At 43.8% G+C, this 25067-nt stretch overlaps 1 long non-coding RNA gene across 1 annotated transcript; it reads right to left on the reverse strand.

Annotated features, from left to right (window-relative positions):
- Positions 1–4941: 4941 nt before the first annotated feature.
- Positions 4942–8702, reverse strand: LOC125548380 (uncharacterized). The gene is made up of 4 exons (XR_007301052.2): positions 6851–8702; positions 6077–6142; positions 5784–5873; positions 4942–5234 (listed from the first exon to the last, which is right to left on the reverse strand). It is a non-coding gene; the product is annotated as an uncharacterized LOC125548380 (long non-coding RNA).
- Positions 8703–25067: the final 16365 nt, after the last annotated feature.

Genomic DNA, 25067 nt, shown 5'->3' on the forward strand with positions numbered 1-25067 from the left:
TATGTGCAGCTCCTATCGGGATTTGTTGGCACATTCGGGTGGTTTTGCTAGACTTGTTTTACCTTTATCGAGATGTCTTGTAACCAGGATTCCGAGTCTGATCGGATTGTCTTGGGAGAAGGAATATCCTTCGTTGACCATGAGAGCTTGTGATGGGCTAAGTTGGGACACCCTGCAGGGATTTGAACTTTCAAAAGCCATGCCCGCAGTTATGGGCAGATGGGAAATTTGTTAATGTCCGGTTGTAGAAAACCTTAAACATAACTTAATTAAAAAGAATCAAAAGCGTGTGTAGCCGTGATGGTCTCTTTTCGGCGGAGTCCGGGAAGAGAACACGGACTCGTGTTATGCTTGAATGTAGGTTGTTCTAGGATCACTTCTTGATCATAGTTTATCGATCGTGCCTTTGCCTTCTCTTCTCGTTCTCATTTGCGTATGTTAGCCACCATATATGCTAGTGCTTGCTGCAACTCCACCTCATACCTTTTACCCTTCCTATAAGCTTAAATAGTCTTGATCGCGAGGGTGCGAGATTGCTGAGTCCCCATGACTCACAGATTCCTTCAAAACCAGATGCAGGGACCGATGGTACCGCTCCAGGAGATTCGACTGAGCTCAAGTGGGAGTTCGATGAGGACTCAGGACGATACTACGTTTCCTTTCCAGACGATCAGTAGTGGTGCCCACTTGGGGCGATCGGGGACTTTGTTGCATTTGGGTTGTCTTCATTTTGGTTCCGTAGTCGGACCTTGATTGTATCTAGATAAATGTAATTTTATATTTATGCTATTGTGTGATGTGGCGATTGTAAGCCAACTATGTATCTCGTTCCCTTTATTCAGTACATGGGTTGTGTGAAGATTACCCCACTTGCGACATTGCTTACAATGTGGTTATGCCTCTAAGTCGTGGGAGATATAGCGACATCGTGGGCGTTACATATCAGGTGCCACTACCTCTTCCAAATACTTTGCTTGTGCTCCTCCATGATCAGCAATCGCCCTCTTCCTTTTGAATGTCTGATACACAAGAACAACATTTGAATGGATAAATATGGTATGATGACAGATGGAATATGTACTGAAAATGGATAGGCATGGCGTATTCACATACACGATGTGTAAACTAGCTAGTGGCAGTTCAACAAAGTAGAAGCAACGCAAAGCATCAGTTGCAAGATATGTGCGACCAATATAACCTTGGAAAGTTAGAGCAAGCACCTTGATGGGTGAATAAGATAGGGCATCTTCCTCTGACTCCTCCACTATGGAGCTACATTGACTTAGGTCTCCCTCTAGCTCAGAATCACTGTTAGGATCATATTCTGAGCATGAATCTGTAGGTGGAGAGCGTTTGCATTGCATTGCATCCAGACTTGATTTTACTCCCTTAATGCCAAGTTTGACAGCCATGGCATTGTTCTGCTTTATTCTTTTCATGCGCGCAAGCTCATAATCATTATGATGCTGTTCAGAATCTGAGATTCAAGAAAACATAAAAAGTAGTTAGAGTATCTATGGAATGCATTGCGGATTCAACTCGAAGAGTGCCTCCATATAAACCCCTGCATATGCAAACTTCACCCCCAACCGTGCTGACCAGACCACACACAGAAATACAAAACCCTTATGTCTCTATAATAGGCAGACACACATTTCAAAACTGAAGTAGGAACATTAGAATCATATGAAATTCGTATTTGAACAAATAAACTAAGGAATTATGAGTGGCATAATGTTTAGATCCAATGGTGGAGTGTTGGTAGTGCCACACAAAGAAAGTAGGCAGATGTATTCCATGTAAAAGATCGAAGCCTATGTAAAAGCTGGAAATGACACTTTCTTTCTATACAATGCAGTGTTCGTTGCCTACGCATGATGGAAGAGATCACATAGAGAAATACTATTCACTCATGTCTACGGTTCCAATATTTAGAAACAGGGTGGTCCACCCTAAAATAATATTGACAACAAATATGACAAGGCAAGCATAGATGTAGTGAATCAATCATTTACTTCTGAGCTTACGAGGACAAGTATGCAGAATTGTAATTGCAGTAAGAGACCGTACAAAATCTTCCTAGAGTCATGCCGTCCGGGGACGGCAAGTCGCCGGCGAGGCAGGCGGCTGGGGGCGAGTAGAAATCAGAAGCGCGTAGCAGAACAGAGGGGAATCGGGCCCTGGTACGACCCAAAATCCCATGGTGGGCCGGCCCACCGTGGGCACCCTGTAGAGATACACACCCGAGCAGCGAACATGCATTTTCGAAACTAATTTAGGAAAATTTAGCTGACCAATTAAACGACTCTGTTTTAATAATATCAGATTCGTATTTGAACAACTAAGCTTGTTTAGCTTGACGGGTGGAGCAGTGCTATTATGACATGAAGCACGTATTCTGACTTATAGTGATCATAAAAGGGGGAAACTCTAAGCATATTTTTTTAGCAAAAGAGGGTTTCCCCTCCGATTTATATTAAAGAAACCGCCATGGAACCAACATGATCAATTAAACCGTATTGTGACTGTGCCATGGCAGATTTGAAGCTGCAAACCGGAGAAATGATATTTAGCAGCCATTGTTTGCTTCGAACTAAGAACTAAATTCTAAGAGCTGAAAAGAAAGTAGAGTAACCAAGTTAAGATCTATTTTCTGGTTGAGATCAAAAGGTTGAGGAGATATGAAGTACCACCTCTCTTGCGGCGCCGTGTAGGCATCGGGGGTGCGATGGCTGTCGGTGGCGTTGAAGCAGTTCTGCGACAGTAGATGGGTGCATCGGGGGATAAGTCCAGTTGCGGTGGAAGAGAAGGTCGTGTGAGCGGCCCTGGCAAAGAGGACGACAGCGCCGATGAAGCGAGAGGACGTGATGCAAGGCTCTTGGTCCGTCGCCATGGATGAGAAACATCCATCTCTAGCAGTGGATGACGTGGTCTTGGTAGGCGCTCCGGCATGGTGGAGGACAGTGGCGATGGATGTGGTGGACGACAGTGGCGATGGATGGTGTGGAGGCCGGCGACGATCGATGGGGTGGCAGACGGAGGCTGGTGTGGGGATGGTGTTCTAGCACGGATGGTGTATGAATGGGAAAAGGGAGGGAGAGGTACGGGGAACCATGTTTTTGGGACGCGCCTGTCTGAAATATGGGAAAGTTACGAACTTAGGCCACGTTTAAAATTTGGACATCTCGTCGGTTGGGGATACGACGATAATCTCGCATCTCGCCAATATTTGCCCAGAGCGATTTTGAGAAAGGAGAGGGTGGTTGGCGCCCATGGTTGGCGCCCACAGTGTATGAACATGGCTGACAGGTAGGGCGGTTGTGTCACGTCTGAGTGAAGTTACAAACCTGCCCCTATTCAAAATATTTTCCTACATTGATTTCGGCCGAGTCAAGTTTATTTTGCCGCCCACCGTGTATGAATGGGGAAATGGAGGGAGAAACAGAGGTCTTTCGGACGAGCTTGAATCAAATGTGTTTTGCCGCCCATGTTTGGCGCCCAATGTGTCGGAATGGGCTCAAAGGCGGTCGTGTCATGTCTAATTGAAGTTACTAACCTACCCCTATTTAGAGCAGTGGAAATCGGGTCGATGGATTGTCCGTGTAACAGGTAGACAGTAATTTCCATCTCCCAAACACTTGGCTTCGGGCAGCCGATGTGGGAGTGGACACTTTGCCACTTCTTTTGAATTTTGGGACAATAAGCATCCACGTTTAACCTGGCAACTAAATTTGAATCCATTTCGTATTGCTATACGAATCTTTATAAATCATTCTATGTGTTTTTATATATCTTCAAAAGGACGGCAAAGATGTATTCCACTGTCATATATGAATATGGTTTACAAATGCTAATACTCAAATTCAGAAGCTAGAATCCAGTTTAAGGTGAATTCGAATATTTGGAACACTTCATGTCCAATTCAAATGTCACGCACAACATAATGTGTACTCCCATTTAGATATGTACACAAGCAATGTATCAAGATTCAAATACCGAGTCAATCAACCAAGAATGTACAGAACTAACAGACATATAGACACTTATATAGTATATGGATCAATAATATCAACTAACATACATAAGGCTGGCCGCTGTACTTTTTTTGCTACAATAGCATCCTTTTTTAGCCAAGCTACTACAACATCTCGGCCCTTTCTGATGCATGCCACTTATGGTCCATCCATACTACTATTATTGTTGAATGCACATTCAGCCCGATTGGCATATTTGTAGGTCTGGCACAATAATCAAAATGAAATGTCTCCGAGTCTTATCAATTAATACAGACTTGTGCTCAAATAAAATTACAAACCAAAAAACAAAAAACAAAAAACAATTATTACATGATCTCTAAAACAAATGGTTTGATTGATTACATGAACAAACAACACAAAGGTTATTCAACGATGGAAATAACATTTCACCTATGATTTACCAAGTGGGAATTTAATTTCCTTTTTTCCTTCAGGACCTTAACAATGTGGTCAGTCTTAGCTTGCTTTGTTTTGAAATCCACCAAATATTTAATGGTTGTCTTGAGTACTACTTGCACTATAATAGGACCCCACCTGTAGCAACGCATTTTTCCGTATCTAAAAGTCCATATATGCGTTGCAAGGGTCTTTACCAACGGTTTGGGATGCGTTGCCTTATACAGTGTTGCTAGTGCATAATGCAACGGTTACACTTCTGTTGGTAAAAGGAACTGTTGCAAGACTACAACACATAAAACCAACTTTTACAACACCCATATACGTTGGTGGTTAATGTATAGGAACTCAAATCCCATTGCTTCGCAACATATAATTTTTAACGCTTCAGGTGTTTTACATATAAAATGTGAATAATATTTTATATATTGTCAGCAATTAAAATAATGCTCCGCATAATGGTGATAAGTATGTATATCAAGTCAGAAGAAAAAATATATGCACGAGAGGAAGAAATCATATATTGAAAAAAACTGTGGGATTACAATTGTTAATATTACAGGAGGAACAACTTCCAAATGTGAAAGCATCCATCAACATCCCTACAAATTCACTAAAACTTAACCAAGGAACATCATCCAACAGGAACATCATCCCTATAACTTAACTAAAACTGAAAACAACCATCATAACTAAAACTAAGAACAGCCATCATTGTCATCATCATGAACCAGAACATCATCATCATCATTGCAGTATACCTGCGGGGCACCCATATAAGAGTCCATATATCTTTTAAATCTACAAAGAAAATAACAAAATGAACTGTTAATACACAATACATTGACATGATGTAAATAGTGACGGGTTGCCTAGCAAATAAGAAGTATTACTTCTTACAAATGGTCATTACTTCCGAAACATTGGTTGTCCAGCTAGATGATGACTATTACAAAGAAAAGTTGTAACCTAAAAGTATTCCCTTACAACTCAATATACTACTTCAGGTCACAAAACAAACATAAACAGACTCAAAGAAAAATAAACAGATGTGATTGTGGCCTAAAAGAAGCCACTAATAACATAGTACTTACTTAGTTGACGGGTTAAAAGAACAATAGACACTGCTCATATGGAACAGTGCAATCGACATAATGGGAAACTTAGCAATTTATGAACTGTAACAGCAAGAGTTCATGTGGATAATTCATCAATTTATTAATCAAAGTGGCGAGAGATCAGTGGTTAGTTCAGCAATGTACGAATCAAAAGTCAAGATCATCTAAGGAGAACATTACTTGCATTTCCATCTTCACAAATAGTTAAGATATGGAGATTGTGGACAGTTACCAGAACCATGACTATGAACACTATCATATCTTGGACAAATCTACTCGCAGCTCCAGCTGTCTATGAAGTTCGCCTCAATCTTGATAGTGCCTAAACGGATGAGTGTGACACCTCACATTAAATTACACACAACAATAGGTACACCATTGGCGAGATAGGAGTAAATAAATAGTTGAATAAGAGTAGAAAAGGAGGCTGAAAAATGGTTAGAGCTAATGTAAGCAATAAAGGAATAAATAAATAATCACCACAACGAAAATAGTCTTAGTTAAAGGTAAAACACAGTGACGTACTATGAATGTAGAGAATGGCACATTGAAAACCACCGAATGGCATTGAGTATTTCTTCCTTTGGAAACCTGCACACAAACAAACAATGAGCCTCTACTTAACGGATGATAAACATGATGATTAACAATGAGCCGCTGCCTGTGTATATGTGCGTGTGCTTGCTGCAAGCTTTAGTATCTCAATGTTTGCACATGAACATGCATAAAGCTCAGGTGTAGGTTGCATCTAAGTGGGGTATTGGGATTCAGTTTCAGCGGTAGTAGATAAGTACCTTTTTTTAGATTAGTAGATAAGTACTCGCACCATAAAGAAATATAAGAGCATTTAGATCACTACTACTCCCTTTGTAAAGAAATATAAGAGTGTTTAGATCACTAGTAGATTAGTTGATAAGTACTCGCAACGTAAAGAAATATAAGAGCGTTTAGATCACTACTACTCCCTCCGTAAAGAAATATAAGAGCATTTATATCACTAGTGATCTAAACGCTCTTATATTTGTTTACGGAGGGAGTACTTGGTATAGATGAATCCTCTGCAATGACTTGACCCAAGTGTATATATAATAACTGCATGCTATGAGGGGACAATCACATAACCAAACGACAAAGAAAAATGTGTACTAAATCTCAAAAAAGAAGATGTTTACTATCTTATGGTGAATAGTAAGAGCATACAACAATCAGTATATTAACCGGCATGGAGAGAAGTATTTAGCAGTGTTCTGAATCATATCAGCAACATCATAGAAGAAACCATGCGCATTATTAATTCACCTGCCCACTAAAACAAATGTGTACGTGCTTCCCCCAACAGGTCCACATCCTCTAGTTTTTGAGCTGGACGTGAAAGCCACCATTAGCAAGCTACTACCTCCACCTAAATAACCTAACCATCAGACTCCTAAATAGTCTGAAATTGCAATAAAAAACTTTGATTAGTTACTCATCAAAACTGCCATACAATATTATAACTCTAGGTTGATTCGCGCCGCTGGCTGCTGCAGCACCAGCTCTGCACTGTCACAGCAAACTCCAGTTATATAGTGACGAGTACTCCCAAAACATATGCAGAAAAATTCAGATGTGGCAGTGGCAGTGGCAGTGGCAGGTACTCCGTACGTATGAAAGAGCAGGACCTTTGTGACTGTGGGCTAGCCGAGGCCTACGAGAGCAGCAGTGGTGCCCACGACAGCCAAGATAGCTGGTTGGTGCTCTGCGGCCTGCTTTTAGTTAGTGTTGTGCCGGTAGCTGGTAGAAAAGCAACACCAACAGGGTAGCAGTTGGCTTAGCTTGGAGCCGAATGATCCAATCCGTACTCGCTTCCATGTCATACAACGTGCATTTTTTCATTTCTAATTCGTTGTACAAGAAGCAAATGAACCTTATTTTCTCATTGTTTATTGGCGTAAGAATCGGACGAGGCACATCTGCTTCCATCGGCATCAGGGAGCATGCTGATAATGGTGGCTGCTATCAGGTCAACCAGATGTCTTGGTGGCCTGCATGAAATTCAGAGACCAACTGTCCAAGGGAAATCGCCGCTCTTGTTTAGTGATTCCATTGCCTTCTTCTTTGTTAAGTGGTCTTATTCGCAAGTCTCCATTAGTTTACCACTGTGCCAGAGCAGCCACTGGGCGCTGTTTGTCTCAAGTTATATAAACTACTGTATCCACAGCCAGTGGCAGCGTCGCGGATTATTCAGTTTTAAATATTATAACCTAGAGTTATAATACTATATGACAATATTATAACAAAAAACCTATAAAGACTAGATCCGGCCTTAAATATTATAACTCTTGCAGTAGACTATTTAATATGTGGTCACATATATGAACTAGTGTTTCTCTACATCAAAACAATTTAAAAGGATTAATGACTCATCTTTGAAGGATTGATGAGTTAGCAGCGTATAAGATTTAAAAAAAATTGATGCTCCATTGATATCTAATAATTACTATACTAATTTAATAGAATTAGCAATCAGTGCATGAATGTAAATCAACGGAGATCGGAAGTCAGTCTGCAGAACTATCAGTTTTCGTCAATGAATTGTACAAGGGCCAACCTTCTTTGACAGTGAGTAGCTGCAATAGAATCCGGGGTGCATACCTAGACGTCTAGAGGAGAAGATAAGAATAGAGGTTAGAGAAAGGGGAAGAGAGACAGGACGAAGCCAGGGGAGGGGATTCACTCATCGGCGAGAGGAGGACGACATGGCCACCGGCACCGAAGCCGGCGCCCGAAACCCTAGCCATCAGGGGAAGGTCATGGGTGAGCTTTGGTGGCCGCGAGCGCCGGATCAAGCCGCATGGGAGCGCGCCGCTGTGTAAGGGGACCTCGGGTTGTGCTTCGCGATGGCGGGATTCGCCGGACGTCGCCTGAGTCAGTCGCCGGAGGTGGCGCAACGAGGAGCTACGTCAAGAGAGGAGATGGGATGTGAGAGGGATGGGTGGGTGGGGGATATGGCGGATCCGGTAGCCGCCCGAGCTATGATGTGGGAGGAGGGGAGGGGAGGGCCGGCGGCGAGGTGGGAGGAGGAGGGTGACGCGGTGGTTGGTGGCGGCGATTTGGGAGAGACGAGGGGCAATGAGGGGCATCGGGGGCTCTGTTTCCCTCGCGTCCCTCTCTCTGTTTTTTCATTTTCATTTTTATTTTTTGCGTATGTCCGGCGATAAGGTCAATAGCTGCAAATCTGCAACGCTTATCTGCAACCTTTAATACGTGTATCTATTGTGAATTTTTCAACGTATAGCCAAAATGTTGTAGAATGTGTGTTGCTTTATAAGGGGTATCCTTGTAGTGTTGTGATTGTGATGTTTGCTTCCTCAATGTGTCAACTTCATCCCTGAGTGCAGAAGCAGAATCTCTTTCTACCACTAGTTTAGCCTCTAGAGCATCAGAAGTTGGCAATTCATAATGCACGATTGGGCCGGTGCCACTGCTGTGGGATGATACAACCTCCATGGGGACCTCGCTCTTTAATCTTGGGCTAACCTGTTTTGCCATTAAAGTTCCGATTGGATTTAGAAAAGTTGAAGTTAGCAAAACATCTCGACTGGGAGTTATAACAGCAAACCAGTTAAACAAACAAGGAATTAAAGAGTTTCAATTGGATGCTGAAAAGTAGTTATTAACATCATTGTAACCCGTTGTTGCAGCAACAAAGCAGTTAAACAAACAAGTAGTTATTTAAGTTCAGGCAAATAGGTAATTCTTAACAGTAAGTATCAAACACATAGATAGGCGCAGTCTATAATAGGATTAACAGACTGTGGCATTATGTAATCAGTAGCAAACTAAATTAAGCCAAGCAACGTAATTGAACAATTTTGCAATAAGTGGCTAACTAAAATTCCGAGAAGCAGGTAACTAAACTTACGCTAGTTCTTTGTACAGGCACACTGCAACTTCTTTTTTCACTTACAAGGTTGTACGAACGAGTCAGTGGCATCAATTGCTTGGATACACAGTCCCAATACTTCTTTCTTCCCACACTGCATTGGTAAGTCAAATGGTTAATCTAGTAAGATGGTGCGTCCTTGATATGTTATATGAGGACATGTAGTCAGACTAGTTGTGGCCACACACATCACACTGGCTTTTACTGTATATTTCATGCGATTACTTTTGGCATATCGAGATCTAAGCAATCTATAATAGGATGAAAAGACTGGCATCCTTCACATTATTGGCAAACTCAGTTCATAGAAACAAGAAATTCAACAATTCTGTGGGTAAATCAAAAACGCCACTAGAATATTTTTCACTACCCCAATCATACACGCAAAAAGGGGCGACGCCACCATAGGGGCTGGTATGGGCAGCCGCCTCGGGTGGCTAGAAAGTGTGCACCTAGTTTGAGTCGTCCAGGTTGGCCGACGCTAGTTTTGTTCATCCCAACGCATGAGCAGGCAATGTAAAAAATGAAGAAAAATGTTTCAATTTGGATGGGCCAATAAGATAAGTGCAAGGCAGGCCCTATAGCAGGCTCACGGCCCGAACGAGCGCCTCCCATATTGATCGACAGTAGGAAAAATCTCAATTCATTCGCTCTAGCCTCCAGTCTGGTTCGCTCCTAACCTAGCCGCCGCTGGACAGACCGACACAACACTTCCTCGCGCCCTCGTTGGAGGGCGGTCGCCGGGATTCAAGCGAACAGACGGACAAGAAGATGAAGATCCAATCCTGGGTGTAGCCTACGTGGGAGGCAGCGGCGGCAGCACGGGCATGGCATCGAGCTTGCGCAAACGGACAGTCGCAGCTTGCAAGAGTAGCATGCGCAACGAGCAGGTACATCACATCCCTGATTATATCTAATTCAACTCTTCAATTTCTGGCCAATAGTTAAACCTGACGGTGTTGTAAAACTGTTTGTATGTAGGGAATCTATGAGAAAATGAAACCAATTTCTACTTATTTTATAACTCCCCCAATCAATATTGAACTGACTGAATCTGATGTATCTAATCAAGTTTCCGGTGCAAACATCCAAGCTCATGTTGTTCTTGAGCCGAAAGTGTCTAATGAACAGGCTGCTAATGAAGGATTTGATGCAAACATTTTACATGCTCCTCATGATGAACATATAGTGTCTAATGAGGGATCTAATGCAAGCATTTTGTAAGGTCCCATTGAAGGATTTAGTGTCTAATGATGATCTGCTATGTTGATAGAGATATAGAGATTTGCATGCATTGATGACAAGCAAATTATAGTGCATTTTCATGGCTTGAGGAAACGTCGAGGCCGTCTACCAGAAAGTCCCCGTATCATGACAACGTAGCATAAATACTTTTCTAATCTGTTGTTTGAAACTATTGGCATACTTGTGCAGGATAGATATATTGATATGCAGTTTGCACACTGGTTATAGGTGCAATTACACTTCGATATTTTCAGCCAGAGAACGAATAATTCAAGCACATACATACCATGTTTGTAGTCCTTGTACACCATGTTGAATTTTGTGTTTTTTGGTGCTTGTATCATTTAGCTGGTTTTCAAAGTGCATGTAGCTTCATATTTATCAAGTTATGTTGATTTCCGGAGTGCAAGTGCCTTTGTATTTTTTAAGTTAAATGTTCTCCCCTGGTAACTTGAATTCGTGGATCCTCCAGTGCACACAAATCATACACGAATGCCAGTATGAATTAAATGAAATGCAGGGACTTACGCTAGCTCGTTGTACAGGCTCACTACAGCTTTGCTTGCGTTTGGGATGTTCCATGTACAAGTCCATGTTACCACTTGCTTGGATGTGTAGGCCTTGTTCTCCTTACATCCCCCTCTGCATTTTTGACACGGCAAATGGTTGATCAAATAAGAGGAATCGACCTTGCTGTTGTACCGGAGGACAGATACTTACAAGCTTATACGGGTGTGCATGATGTGTACCAGATCCCGTAGCACCGTCTTATTTTGCTAAAAAATGGATTTCCTTGTTTCAGATGATATCTCTAGAAGAAATAAGAGTTAAAGTCAGAGTTGCATAGGCATGTAAGCTAAGAGAGCAGTGAAAGGATATCCAAACATTGTCGGAATAGAGCACAAGGGAGTGATCTGTGGAAACCTAGTTCGGGCCGGCGTTTGGACATGCTCGCCTAGGTAGAGTGCGGGTCACTTCAGAGCCGTTGATGGTGATGCGCTGGCTGGCCGCGCACGGATGCAGATCTTGAGTGGTAGCGGTTCGCTACGATGTGGTGGACAAGACCGTTGGTGAAGCCCCAGCGGCCTCGGGGGGCGGAGGTGCGACGATGTGCTCGGTGAAGTAGCCCCGGTGAGCTGGGAGATGGTGTCAGTGAAGCGCACCTGATGTAGTGGAAGTCGGTGTATGTGTGGCACGTCGGTTGCGGCGGCCGACGTTGTCGGTGGACCACCCGGTGCAGTGGACGAGGGCGTAGATGAGGTAGCTCCAGTGCGGTGGTGAAGTGCAACCGTCGTCTTCGTCGTCATCATCCGACACAGAGGTGGGGAAAGAGACGAGACGATGGATGATTCAAACTTTGCTTGGATTGGCGGCGAATTAGGGATTTGAGCAATCTGGGCGTGGAAGGGGACAGTGGAGAAGGGAGATTTTGCAGGGCTAGAATTGGGGCTGCCAGATATTTCAATCCGAAACGTGGAAGTGCGAACTTATTTTGTCATTGTCCTTTTTTGGGGGGGAGGGGGGAGGGAGGGAGGGGGTGGGTGGGACGCAGCTTCGGTGCCTTAAAGGCACCTGCCTTTGGGTCACTGACATGTGGGCTAGCCACCTGTTGGGCCCACATGTCATAGACACAAAGGTAGGTGCCTTAAGGCACCGAAGCATCATCCGGGTGGGTGGCTGGGTGCTAAGCCACCGTACGACACACGCGACCACCACGACACGACCCTGGTCTGCCTGGCGCGCCTACATTTGTGAGGAGAATTGAGATTGCAAACGAATCTTCTTTCATTTGCAAATGAATCTGTATGTATTACCATGCCCGTGTTTTCCTTGCAAATAATTAGTCATTCGAAATGAGATACTATAAATTAATTAATGAGGAGTTATTTGAAAAATAATGAAATGGTATCCATGCTAACATGGATTAGAGTGTGTGTCACATAGTTAGTTATTTGAATTAGAGTGTGTGTCACATAGCGATCTCCAATTCTAACGTGGATTTCGCATTTCACTGTATCCACACTAGTTTTTAATACAAATTCATATGTATATGATGAACACCATGGTAGTGATAAAACTTTTGTATGGATTCAAACATATGACCTACAAAATAGCACAACAAATCGAGTCAATGTCAACTTTTCAAAACCTAGTATGGCACGAATTCGAAATAATTACCCATATGCATGGTCCTTAGTTCAAATCTTACAATGTACACCGAATTGAAACATCGATATTAAGTCTCATACTATCTACATTCAAATTTTGTTTTTAGCCCACCCCCCCCCCCCCCCCGCACACACGATACATACTTCCTGTATCGGTCAATCTTCCTCTCCTAACCACCTTAGGAAGCTATCGGTTTCCAACACACATTCATTCTTTCTCTCCATGTTTCGATCTCTAACTCTCTCAACTACACAACCCCCCTTTTGCACTTTGTTACCAAATGTATTTAACTCACACACCCGCCATTGCACCCCATGCCGAGCTCTCTCTCTCCCTCTCCCCCTCTCGCGCTAAATACATGCATTGCCTATCTAGCCGCCAACCTCTCGTGCGCACGCACACACGTTGTCTATCTAGGTCACTCCCTCGAGACTGTCTCACTCTTTCTTCCGCACGGCGGGCCACACTCGCTCAATCTGGCTCTCTTTATCTGAGTCTCGTTTAACCTCGTTTTCTTTCACACACAAATGATATATCTCCCTGTCCGGGCCTCGATTGACACACTCTATACTCTCTCACGCAGATTGTCTATCTAGGTCAGTCCATCCAAGCTGCCCCCACTCTTTCGACCTCATGGCGGGCCATGCTCGCTCAATCTCTCTCTCTCCCCCTCCCTCTCTCTCTGTCTCTCTCTCTCTTTGTATGTCTCGATTGACCTCGCTCTTTCTCGGACAAAAACGATATATCACCATGTTTGAGCCCAATTCGACCTATTCACATTGTATACTCTCTCACGCACATTGTCTATCTAGGTCACTCTCTCCAACCGGTCTCACTCTTTCGATCGCACAACGACCCTATGCGATCGATTGACCTTTCTTCCTCGCACGCACAAAATATATCTACACGTCTGTGACTGGATCATCTCTCAAGCTCTATCTTACAACCCTCACCCTTGCCAAAAGCTCAATCGGACAATATCTCTCACGAGCATATATGTTCAATGAATGTTGGACCACACTCACTTTGTCTCTCTATCTATATGTCTCTCGATTGATCTCGCTTTCTCATGCCGTATCTTCCACACATTGAAGCTACCTCTCCATCCCTCACAAAGCCAGAGCTTTTTACATTGCGAGGGGCACTCCAACCTTGGATTAATTTGTGTAGGCATTTATTCCGGTCGGTTTAGATTATATTTTCGTTATATTCGGCGCACAACTACTCCAAACACCATTGCAACCCCTGCAACTCCCCTAGTTGATTTCCCTTCAATGTCGCACCATGGTATTATTGCAAAAAACTCTGTTGTCCTCTTTGATAATTATAAATAAGCTACAAAACTACACACCGATAGTCCACTTGGAATGGAACAAATTTCGACCCACAAATTAAAGTGCTACAAACTACACACCGAGGGGCCCATATGTCATGAAACAAATTTGGACCCATATACAAATTAAAAAATAAAGGATGAGGATCGAATATGTGACCAGGGCCTTCAAGCCGCACGTCAATAGGCAACATACGTAGAACAACAATGTTTGTTGTACCTCCCTTTGTTCACATAATGTTTTTATATTACCACAACGTATTTAATGAATAACATGTAATATTATTTTCAGTACTATTCGCCTTCACTTACTGGTGGGTTCCATGTGTGCTCTCTCTCTCCTCCCCTTTCGTGTTTAGACGCATGGGCAAACACGAAGAACTCGCGGGAGATGTTGCCGTTGACCATATCTGTACGTGTTCACATGTTACGGCACCAGTTTCACGTACTAGCAGCAGTAGTTAGTGTGTACGTGCAATGCACGTTAATTTGGAAGTATATTAAGTGCATGCGGATATTAAGTAGGATATTATTTGCGTGTTATTATGTGATTAGCTCTATTTTTGGCATGAAATTAACTGCACGCTAAACGTGTTGAGCGCTCGACATTGAAGCACTCTAGGTCGTTGGATGACAAGGAATACATGTGGCTTGATGACGTTTTATATTTAATTTGATACGGCTCTAGCAAAACATTCAATCGATCAAACCATAGATTTCGTTCAGTCTAACTCCAACTTTAAATTATACGACGATCGATCTAAAATAAACGGAAATGATAAACGTTCGGATTTTAAGCATGGCAATCCAAACATTTTTAATGGAAAATTTAGATTATGCGGCGGTGGCGGGGACGTCTTGCGGTGGGAAGCGGCTTCTCTGCCGTGCTCTATGTGTCGTCGGGCTACTGACCAACAGCGTCGGCGGCGCCTTGCGCCGTTGTTGGCGTACTCCTAGACGTTGGCCTAGATTCAAGGAAGGCCAAAATGTTCTGGACTTCGGAGCGAGTCAACTGGCGGTAGGAGGCGACTGGCGTTGGTGCAAGGAAGCGGTCCACGGCGGCCATCCATGCCGCCGAGGGGGGCACTAGCACCCGCGTGGGGACAGGCGCTGTCAATGGCGCGGCGGAGACATTCGTGTGTACGGGCACCGGCATGGGCGCGGACGTCAATGCGCGCACAGGCGCATGCGCTGGCAGGTGCACGGGCACTGGCACAGGCGTGCGTGTTAGTGCATGCGCAGGCGCATGTGCTGGCAGGTGCACGGGCGCGTGAAAGTTGGCGGGGACCTCGTGGAACCCCGTGGCATCAAGCTCGGTGACAATGTGCGGCTCCCAGCCCATCAATGCCACTGGGATGGGCGCTGGCGCAGTCGGGGCGGCGGGAGCCGGAACGGGAGTGGGGATAGGCGTGACGTCTTCCCGCTAGGTGTCTTCCTCAGGAAACTAGAAGACTAAGGGCAAACCATCGTGATGCGGCATGGCGTACGTTTAGGTCAGGCTGATTGGAGGTAGACGACATGATAATCGGAGAGGAAGAGAGAAGATTGTAGCAATATCGGGTAGTGCAGGGTTGATTTTTAACTGCGGCGCCGGCGACACTAAAAGTGGGAGCAGTTGGGACGAAGGTGGGCGGCGGAGCCTAGTCAAAGGGCTCGCCTCCCAGTGAGCCTACACACCGGTCTACTCGCACACCTCCCTGTCTGCCGGCACAGCGTTTTACTCGCACGCCTCCCTGTCAGCCGGCGCAGCGGTTTGCTCGCACGCCTCCCGTCGACTCACACGCTTGCTTGGACGGCACCTTCCCATGAGAAGCGGGACTCGTGGCGGCACGTAAACCCCCCCCGGTTTCAATAGTGAAAGCGTTCGCCTTAATGTGACAGGTCTTTGTTCCAAAATACCTTGGCTCTTCATTTGTGCAACTTGTCATAAGCAGCTTGTCTCAAATTGAAGAAAAAAATTATGAAGTAATATTTGTGCCATATCACGTGACCATGCTTAGTTTCAAGAATTTATGGTCACTTTTGGATTTCTGAAATTTAAGATCTAGGATACGAAACAATGTCATTACCTGCATCATGCAATAAATTTTCAAGCCATACATCTATCCTATTGTATTTCTTAAGAAAGGATTTGGTCAAACATTTTGCTTAGTTAGACTTCAGACAAGTTATATATGCAGAGTAAAAGGATAATCCATCCGTACCAGTGCATTGCTTGATATGTTAACTCAAGTACTAGGCACGAACAAGTAGGCTCAATTCTGTGCTCATCCTTCTGTAGTAGTAGTAGTACTAGGCAATGCAGTTGACGGGTGACCTTGGCGAGCGGCAACTGGGGGAATTGAACCGTGCTCAGCACGGTAGGTAACGTTGTCTAGTTACTAATGCATCCGTCTGTTGTTCATCAGTAGTCATTATGGACCGGGGACATGAGGGGAATTTCCTAGGACCAGATATTTCGACTCGAAACGCGGAGGCTCGACTGGTTGGGGTTTCCTAATGTCCGTACCACACACGCACCAGAAGGACACGAGCCCGATTTTTTTTTAGGATCAACACAAGTCAAGGTCTGGCTGGTACGCCGTTGGGTCCTACCATTCGAGAATACGAAAGGAACCTTTTAAATTGCCCAACGAATCTATGTGTATTAGAATGTCCGTATTTTCCTTGCAAATACTAATCTCAACGTGGTAATTGATTTATGACGAGTTGTTGAATTAGAGTGAGTTTGTGATATAGTGATCTCAACGTGGATTTCACATTTCATGGTATCCCTAGTAAGTTTTTCAATGCAAATTCAAATTTAAAAGATGAACAGTATGGAGGTGAGAAAACTTTGTATGTATCAAGCATATGACCACACACACACAAACACAGACACACATGAACACAACAACAATCCAATAAGTATAGTGCATCTATTTCTCCAAACCATGCATGTATGACACGAATTCAAAAATACTCCTTCTGTTCCTAAATATTAGTCTTTTAGAGATTTCAACAAGTGACTACATATGGAGCAAAATGAGTGAATCTACACTCTAAAATATGTCTATATACATCCGTATGTGCCAGTCCATTTGAAATCTCTAAAAGACTAATATTTAGGAACGAAGGGAGTCAAATATAAGACATGCATGGTCCTCAATTCAATATTTAAAATGAACATGAAACTAAAACATGAATATTAAGTCTAGTACTACAGTACATGAAAATGTTATGTTTAATTAGGTGGAGCTATGATTGTTCGGGGTCAACCCCTCGACCTTAGATAAAATTGTGAAGCTCAGTTTAGGGTTGTTTAGATTAATTTGTCCCCACCCTCCCAACCACCGATTGGTTGTGCACCCCTACCCCTCCTACCCGGGTGAATATTATGTGCCCCCATACCTTAGATGCTATATGCCGATATGAGTTGCTTGGAGCTTGTAGATCTGAGATATAGCAGCTCACATGATGTCTTAATATTTTTATAGGAAACCTTGATGAGTTTGAGAATTGCACACAATTTGTACAGAAACTACTCAGATGCCCTTGGATCCCATATCCAATGACCTCGAAGCTCGTATCACTGTAGCATCTAAGATGAAGGAGGACATCATATTCTCCTGTATGTAAGAATATCATGTGCTACCACACCTTAGATGCTTTGGTGATACAAGCTCTTCGGAGCCATTGGATTTGTGACCCAACACCTCCTCGGTGGTTCGAATGGATTTTCACCGAAAAGCCCCCAAAGAGTTCGGCCACTGCTTACAAGCACAAAAACTACTCAGATGCCCTTGGATCCCATATCCAATGACCTCGAAGCTCGTATCACCGTAGCATCTAAGATGAACGAGGACATCATATTCTACTGTATGTAAGAATATCATGTGCTACCACACCTTAGATGCTTTGGTGATACAAGCTCTTCGGAGCCGTTGGATTTGTGACCCAACACCTCCTCGGTGGTTCGAATGGTTTTTTGCAGAAAAGCCCCCAAATAGTTCAGCCACTACTTACAAGCACAAAGACTGCCCAGATGCCATTGGATCTCAGATCAAACGACCTCGAAGCTCGTATCACCGTAGCATCCAAGCTGCGAGAGCACCTTATGTTTTCTCACACGGGAGAATATGAGGTGCTCCTGCACCGTAGATTCTATGGTGATACAAGTTCACGGAGATCTAATGGCCCACATTAGGAGGTTTGAATGTTTTTGCAATATATGGCTAAGAGAGTTTGGAAATTGCGCAGAAAGTACAGGTACTACGCATGTGCCATCTGATCACTGATCATACGACCAAGATGCTCATATCACCGTAGCAGGTAATTAAGCTACGGGGAGCACCTAATATGAGCAATGGGGAGCCGTTGGACCCAAGATGCAGCGACACACATGAGGCCTGAATGTTTTATTTGCAAAAAAACCTTTGGAGAGTTTGGAAATTGCGCATAATTACAAAGACTACTCCCAAGCCATTGGATCTCACTTCCAACGGTGTAAAAACTCGTATCACCATAGCATCTAAGCTGCGGGGTGGATGTGGTATTCTATGCTGCTGTCATTTTTCTTCGTAAACTTGCAAAATACGTGTAACTCGTGTTGTTACTTGTCTAACCGCGCAAAGTGTTTGTTCAGAAAAAACCATCCTACACTGAAATATCGGAACAACACATGGGGGTCCCACTTGTCATTAATCAAATTTGGACCTAAAACTAACAAATCTGAAAGACGAGATTTGAACTAGAAACCTAGACTACAAAGCGTAAGTCGATAGCCTGAAATAACAACGGTTATTGGCTTTGTCCCATAACTTGATTTTATACAGTATTACGTTGAGTAGAGTAGAGGGAGTGCCTCGTTAACACGTGCATGACCGTTGACTCACTTACGGGCACACACGAAGAGCGGCGCTAGCTTGCCGTGGTGTTATTACAAATAAAAAAAGCTTGGAAAATAAAAGAATCTCCTAGAACAAGAGACGTTGTGGCTGGTCAAGACGGAGCTAACCACACCTATCCTCCATACCACGTTAGCATGATGAAGCTGTGTGGCTAGTGGGGTGTTTTCGACCGACTGGCTGGGTCCCGAGGTCGAACCATAGGTACTACGTCTGATACAGTATATTTTTACACGCACATTTTTCCTCTGTGTCAAGACATGGCACACCCTACCATGCGGTTTCGGGGTCCTCCCAGGTGGTGCACTTATATATTCTTCCTGACGTGGGACACCCTACCGCGCGTTTTCGCCGAAGCAAGTAAATGAGTCGTCAAATCACGAAAGAGCACCTTTCCCGCTAAGTACATTAGTGAAGCACGGTGGCTAGCTTGTAGGGCTAGTTCGACCGATTAGCTAGGCCGCCGCCACATTTGTTTGTTCACCCCTTTTTTATCTACTTGCAGGCATGTAAATTTAAATATCCACCGCGGCGTTGCGCTGGTGTTTGGGTGTGGCAGGATTTTTAATTTTTTTATTGACGGGAGCAGGCGCGGCAGGATTTTTAATTTTTTGATTGGCGGGAGCAGACGCGGCAGCAATTAGTCACGATGACACCGCCAATAAAATGCACTGCTCCCTGATGTGAGAAGTCGTCGACTGGTGTTTTACCATGGTGAAAACCAAAAGATTCCCCGCTCCTCGGCTGGCTCCCTCTGCCTTCCCGTAGATTGCATTGCCTTTCAGCTGTGGTGTTTAGGCACCCTCTGCATAGGCACCAACGTCATGCGCCTCGAGAAGCAGAGGGACTTCGGTGGTGTTTAGGCACCCTCTGCATCGCCATGTCCATGTCTCGGCGGAACATGACTGTTGGATCAAACTCAGACGGTGCACATCAGTCACTGTAGCACAAAGCGTGTGGGTGTGTTTGGTTGCATTCTCATCTCAATATAGTTGTTTCCTCTTCGTGTATTTGTGTTAACCTACTAGTGTGGACTCATGCACCCTTCATGCACTCTGCGAAACACCCAAAAGTGGGCCGAGAAGGGAACTTTTGCTCCCATCCTGTGCACCCTTCATACACCACGCCTAACACTATTCGTGCTTCATATGGTTCATATTTCATGGAGTATTGTAGCACCGCACTCTCCGTGCGGTGTAGACCTAGTTCTGTTTACATTGATCTAACCGTTCATTCTCGACCAGAAAGTCGAAAAAGCGATACTATGTTACTACATTACAGTTCATATAGTTGACATGCGCACAACATCATTTGTTGTCGTCATATCTTACTACACTAGCAACAAGATTATGTAGTACTGACGTATGAACCACTGCACATGCCTAGTAGTAGGAGCATTGTGTATGTTCAAGTGGCTGCCGTGTTTCGCACTCCTCCATCGTAAGTGTGGAAACACTTGCTGTAATCATTTTTTTCTTCATAAAAACAGTGGACATGCTCTATCGTGCGGATCCTCCTCCAGCCATCCACTAAATTACTCACTTTCACTGACGCGTGAGATAGCCAGCATCGGGGTCCACCAGCCATGCACTAAATTACTCCATAGTAGAGTGACGGTAGACTACCCCGATCGAAGCGCCGCAGTAATGCCCAATGAGCCGTCAAATCACAAAACTCCCTCCTTTCTAGCAGTAAGTTGGACGGATGAAGCAACCATCATTTCACTCTTCTCTCTCAGCTTCCTCTCTACCCAACTCACTTCTCCCTCATCTTGTTCCTCATTTCTTCAAGAAAATCCTGACCTGCTTCTGCCATTGTTCTTCTCTCCCAAAGAAGGAAAGGTGAGCGCATCAATGCTGTTGATTGTGGCAAAGGCCCGGTCTTGCAACCCCGAGACTGATCCTATAACTCCCTCTCTGTTCTTCTTTTGTGTTTGTGATTATGGTTTCTTTTCTTTTATTTCTATTTGATAGTTTCTTGATGGACGCTGGAGCACTGGACGAAGTGATGTCTATGGCTCTGGCCCAAACCATCGAGGCTCATGGTACGAAGAAGCGCAAGCACCCCACCGAGACTACCGCAGACAAGCTCGAAGCCATTGCCCTATCCAAGCCCCCCCTCTCCGGGATCCCTCATTAAGCAAGTCCAGGTAATATCTCTTCTTGATGATCTTTTTCTCGATCTTGATCGTGTTTTTTCATCTAACACACAGTACTAGTACTAGTAGTACAACTTTCTGGGTAATCTTGCATGTGATTTTGTGTGCCAAATGACGGTTCTAAATTCCTCTTTTGACCAAAACATGCGAGAGGTTGACACTAATTTCTTATAGATTACTTTCAACTACTCCCTCTTTCCCCAATTTCTTGTCTTAGATTTGTCTAGATACGGATGTATCTAGATACATCTGTATCTAGAAAAATCTAAGACAAGAATTTTGGGACGGAGGGAGTACTTTATGAACATCAATGCTACCTTTGAAGAGGGTATATTTTCCTCAGTAACTTGTGTTATGGATATTGCAAGTAATCCCTCTGCTCTCATGCATTGAAGACATGTTCTAGTGTCTTTGTTAACTCATTTCTGTGCATATATGTAGTCATATATGGAGTATAATATCGAAAATCATCTTATATTTCTGAACGGGAGGTAGTAATAAAATATGGTTTCTGTTTGAATTAGAACCAGATCCGCGGTGGAGATGAAGTTCTCAAAGTCATGCCGTGTGAATTGGAAGACCTGAGGATGAGTTCTACTGCTAAACTATCCAGCTTCTGTGTCCTTGTCGCCACATGTCCTGAACTAGTGTTTTCCTATAGCATTGTTGTCAGGCGTGTTCTCAAGGTTGTACTTGACCACAACAATTTCCTGGTTGTGCCTTCGATTATGAAGGGTGTGGTCTTGTAAAGCTTCCCAACAAATCTTATGCGGCCTATCTTCATCATCATGTTTATGAGTGGAAAGACCACTCTGTTAGGTTCTCCAAGGTTGACGAGATGGTGATGGTGCATGTAGACATCTCTCACGAATTCCATGGCCTAGTCAGTTATGTGGGGTTCATCCCGTAGGTCGATGGCAAGAAATAGTCTGCAAAGTTTAATTAGTGCAACTTTGCTTGTCTGTAGTAAGTACTATTGTTCAGTACTTGATTTGTGTTTCTGAACCCTGTATTATTTATTAGTACTGCCGCTTTTGGTGTGTGGTCAGTCCTGAAAACGGTCTATGCTAATGTATGTCCACTCAATTCAGTCTGTATATTTTGAAGTATCCAGATCATCTTTTTTGTGAGGACGGTTTATCAATTATGGTTACACTCCAATATCTATATGCATTGTAGGGTTTATTGCACCCACCAGGATTTCCAGTCCCATGGATGTTCGGTAATTTGTCACGACCTTTGGACTGTCCTGCTTGTGGGAGTAGGCGGGGCCCTGCATGCCACCCGTAGTTGGACGATCAGTCTTCTGTTTAGTACTTCAACAAAGTGATTTCCTGGTAAGGATTCACTCGTGTCACATCAAGGAAATCTTATTGATTTAGTGTCTAAATCTTATTGATTTAATGTCATGTTTTCTTTATTTTCCTGCAATTTCTTACGATGCAGGTTTTGCCAATGGACATTCATCACAGAATAAAGCATTTGGTTTGCTCTATGATGGCTATTTATGCAGGTTTCACTTCTTATGTTGTGTCAGTAATGAAGGCACTGTCCATCACTTATATTACTGGAAAAAATTGGATCAGTTTGTTGTCTGAGTACAAGTTGTATCCCTATGATGAATTGCTATTTGGTTTAACAAAAACGCCACAATTAGTCCTTCTCGCGTTTAAAAGAAATGAAGAAAGCTGATCATAGCAGACCAGACATGATCGTCGCTGTCTCGCACATCGGTACCACCTTCGGCAATGGATCGAGCACCGACAGTTGCTCTAGCACTGACAGCGGCAACAACTTAGTCTGATCCAGCTGAGGATTGTGCCCCGACCGCGTCAGCGGACCAGGTTGATCTGCCAGAGGATCGGGCATCGACACCGGCACCTGCTCCGAGACCGGCACCAGCTCTACAAGGAGCACCATCTCCGGCAGAAGCAGCGGTTTTGGCACCTGCACCAACACTTGCACTTGCATCTACTCCGGTCTGTGCAGTGGCAACCGAACGAGCAGTTGCACCGGCAACAGACTGGGCTGCAGTTCGCACTTCATATACCAAAGTCCTTACAAAAACTGACATGTCCACCTTGGTTAGCATTGGCCGCCCAAGTGCTTCGTTCTTTTTTCTTTCCATGTTGTTTCTCATGATTCACTGTGTTGATCTAACTATTTGGGTATGTCTTCTTGTTTGCAAACAGAGAATTCCTAGAGCAACGAGGGATTCCTTTAACAATCCGGGCGACAGCGGCCAAGTTTCTCTTACCATGCGCACCCTTGGTGTGAATGAACCTAATCAATATACTGTAAGCACAAAGGATGGTCGCATGAGGATTGATGCTAAAGGATGGTAAAGGTTCAAATCTAAATCATATCTTGCGGTAGGGGATGATCTCAAAATCGAACTTTCTCGGCAAGGAGAGCTTGTCCAAATCAACATTGAAATTCTTCAGTAGCAGCATGCAACTGGCGAACTGATCTATCCTCTGAGAGATTTTGATGTAATAATCTGGCATGGTGAAACAGGTGTCCTGTGTGTATAAGTAATACTACAATATTATTTATCACATGGTATATCATTGATAAAATTGCAACTCTCATTGTTGGTTAGGAACTGTCGTTCGATTTCATTCCAACAGCTGCCGTGCTTTATTAAATTTTGTGTATTCACCTTGCGACAACATCTAAAATCAGCGCTGTACCGATCGCTTGCAATATGAAAAGTGCTGAGGTAGAACACATGGGCCCCCAAGCATGTTGGGTGGGCCTGCGGCCCAAAGTCCAGAATAGTGAGCCTGTCTGAGTATTATATTCTCAGATGAACCCCCATAATTCCCGTGTGTTGCACGTAACATCAAGATGCATTTATATGAGTATTTTATCTTGTGAGAGAAAATGATGAATGAGGGAAGGCCTTATTTGCAAATGTGGAGAGGTGTGTGGGTACCTTTTTGCAAAATTGCCATAGTTTCCTTCCTATCCGTCAGATATAAATCAGACGACCTATATTGCTGGATGTTAGGCACACCAGCATCACCAACTCGTCTATGCTGTGTTAAAAACAACTTTGTTTTTTATAATTATATATGTTATATATATTCCCCTTGATTTTTCTTATGTATAAAGTTGTGATATAAAAGATTTGTATATTTCTTTACAGAGGGAGTATCTCTCTGTCAAAAATATATATTTATGTGTAACTAGTTAATCCTGTCTTTCTACTTCCTTTCGCTGATATGTGGGGCATCCGGCAATGGGGTCCACGTGCCATATGCATAAATTAGAGTGCATAACTACACAATATGCACACCCCAGTCGTAGCGCCGCAGTAATGCCCAATGAGCCGTCAAATCACAACCCCCCTTTCCAGCTTTAGCAGTAAGCTGGATGGACGAAGCGGCAATATTTCACTAGGCCTGAATCCCCATCTCCCTCGTCTGCTTGTTCAGAGAAAACCCCCTCTCGGCGATTGCATAGGGTTTTCTCATGGAGAACCAGGTACGAATTCTTCATCCATCCCCGATAAATCCAAGTCCCTTGGTCGCGGGTAATCCTAGGATGGCAGCCGCCACTGTTGATGCATTTTTCTTCCTACTGAATCTAGTGTGTTTCATTTGCAGTGCCCAAAGTGCGTGGACCCTACAGGTTTTTGTGCCCTCGGCGAGACGCCACACTTGTTCCTTCTCATCCTAACACATGATTTTAAAATGCGCACAATATGTTCCTAGAATCCTCTTTTCTATCCAGGAGGGTGGGGTTTTTTTGAACATGCTGTCGACTAATTTGGGAATTTGGATTGCTATATTTGA

The sequence above is a fragment of the Triticum urartu genome, chromosome 3A, assembly GCF_056163025.1.
Source record: "Triticum urartu cultivar PI428250 chromosome 3A, HENAU_Tu73, whole genome shotgun sequence".
Lineage (NCBI taxonomy): Eukaryota > Viridiplantae > Streptophyta > Magnoliopsida > Poales > Poaceae > Triticum > Triticum urartu.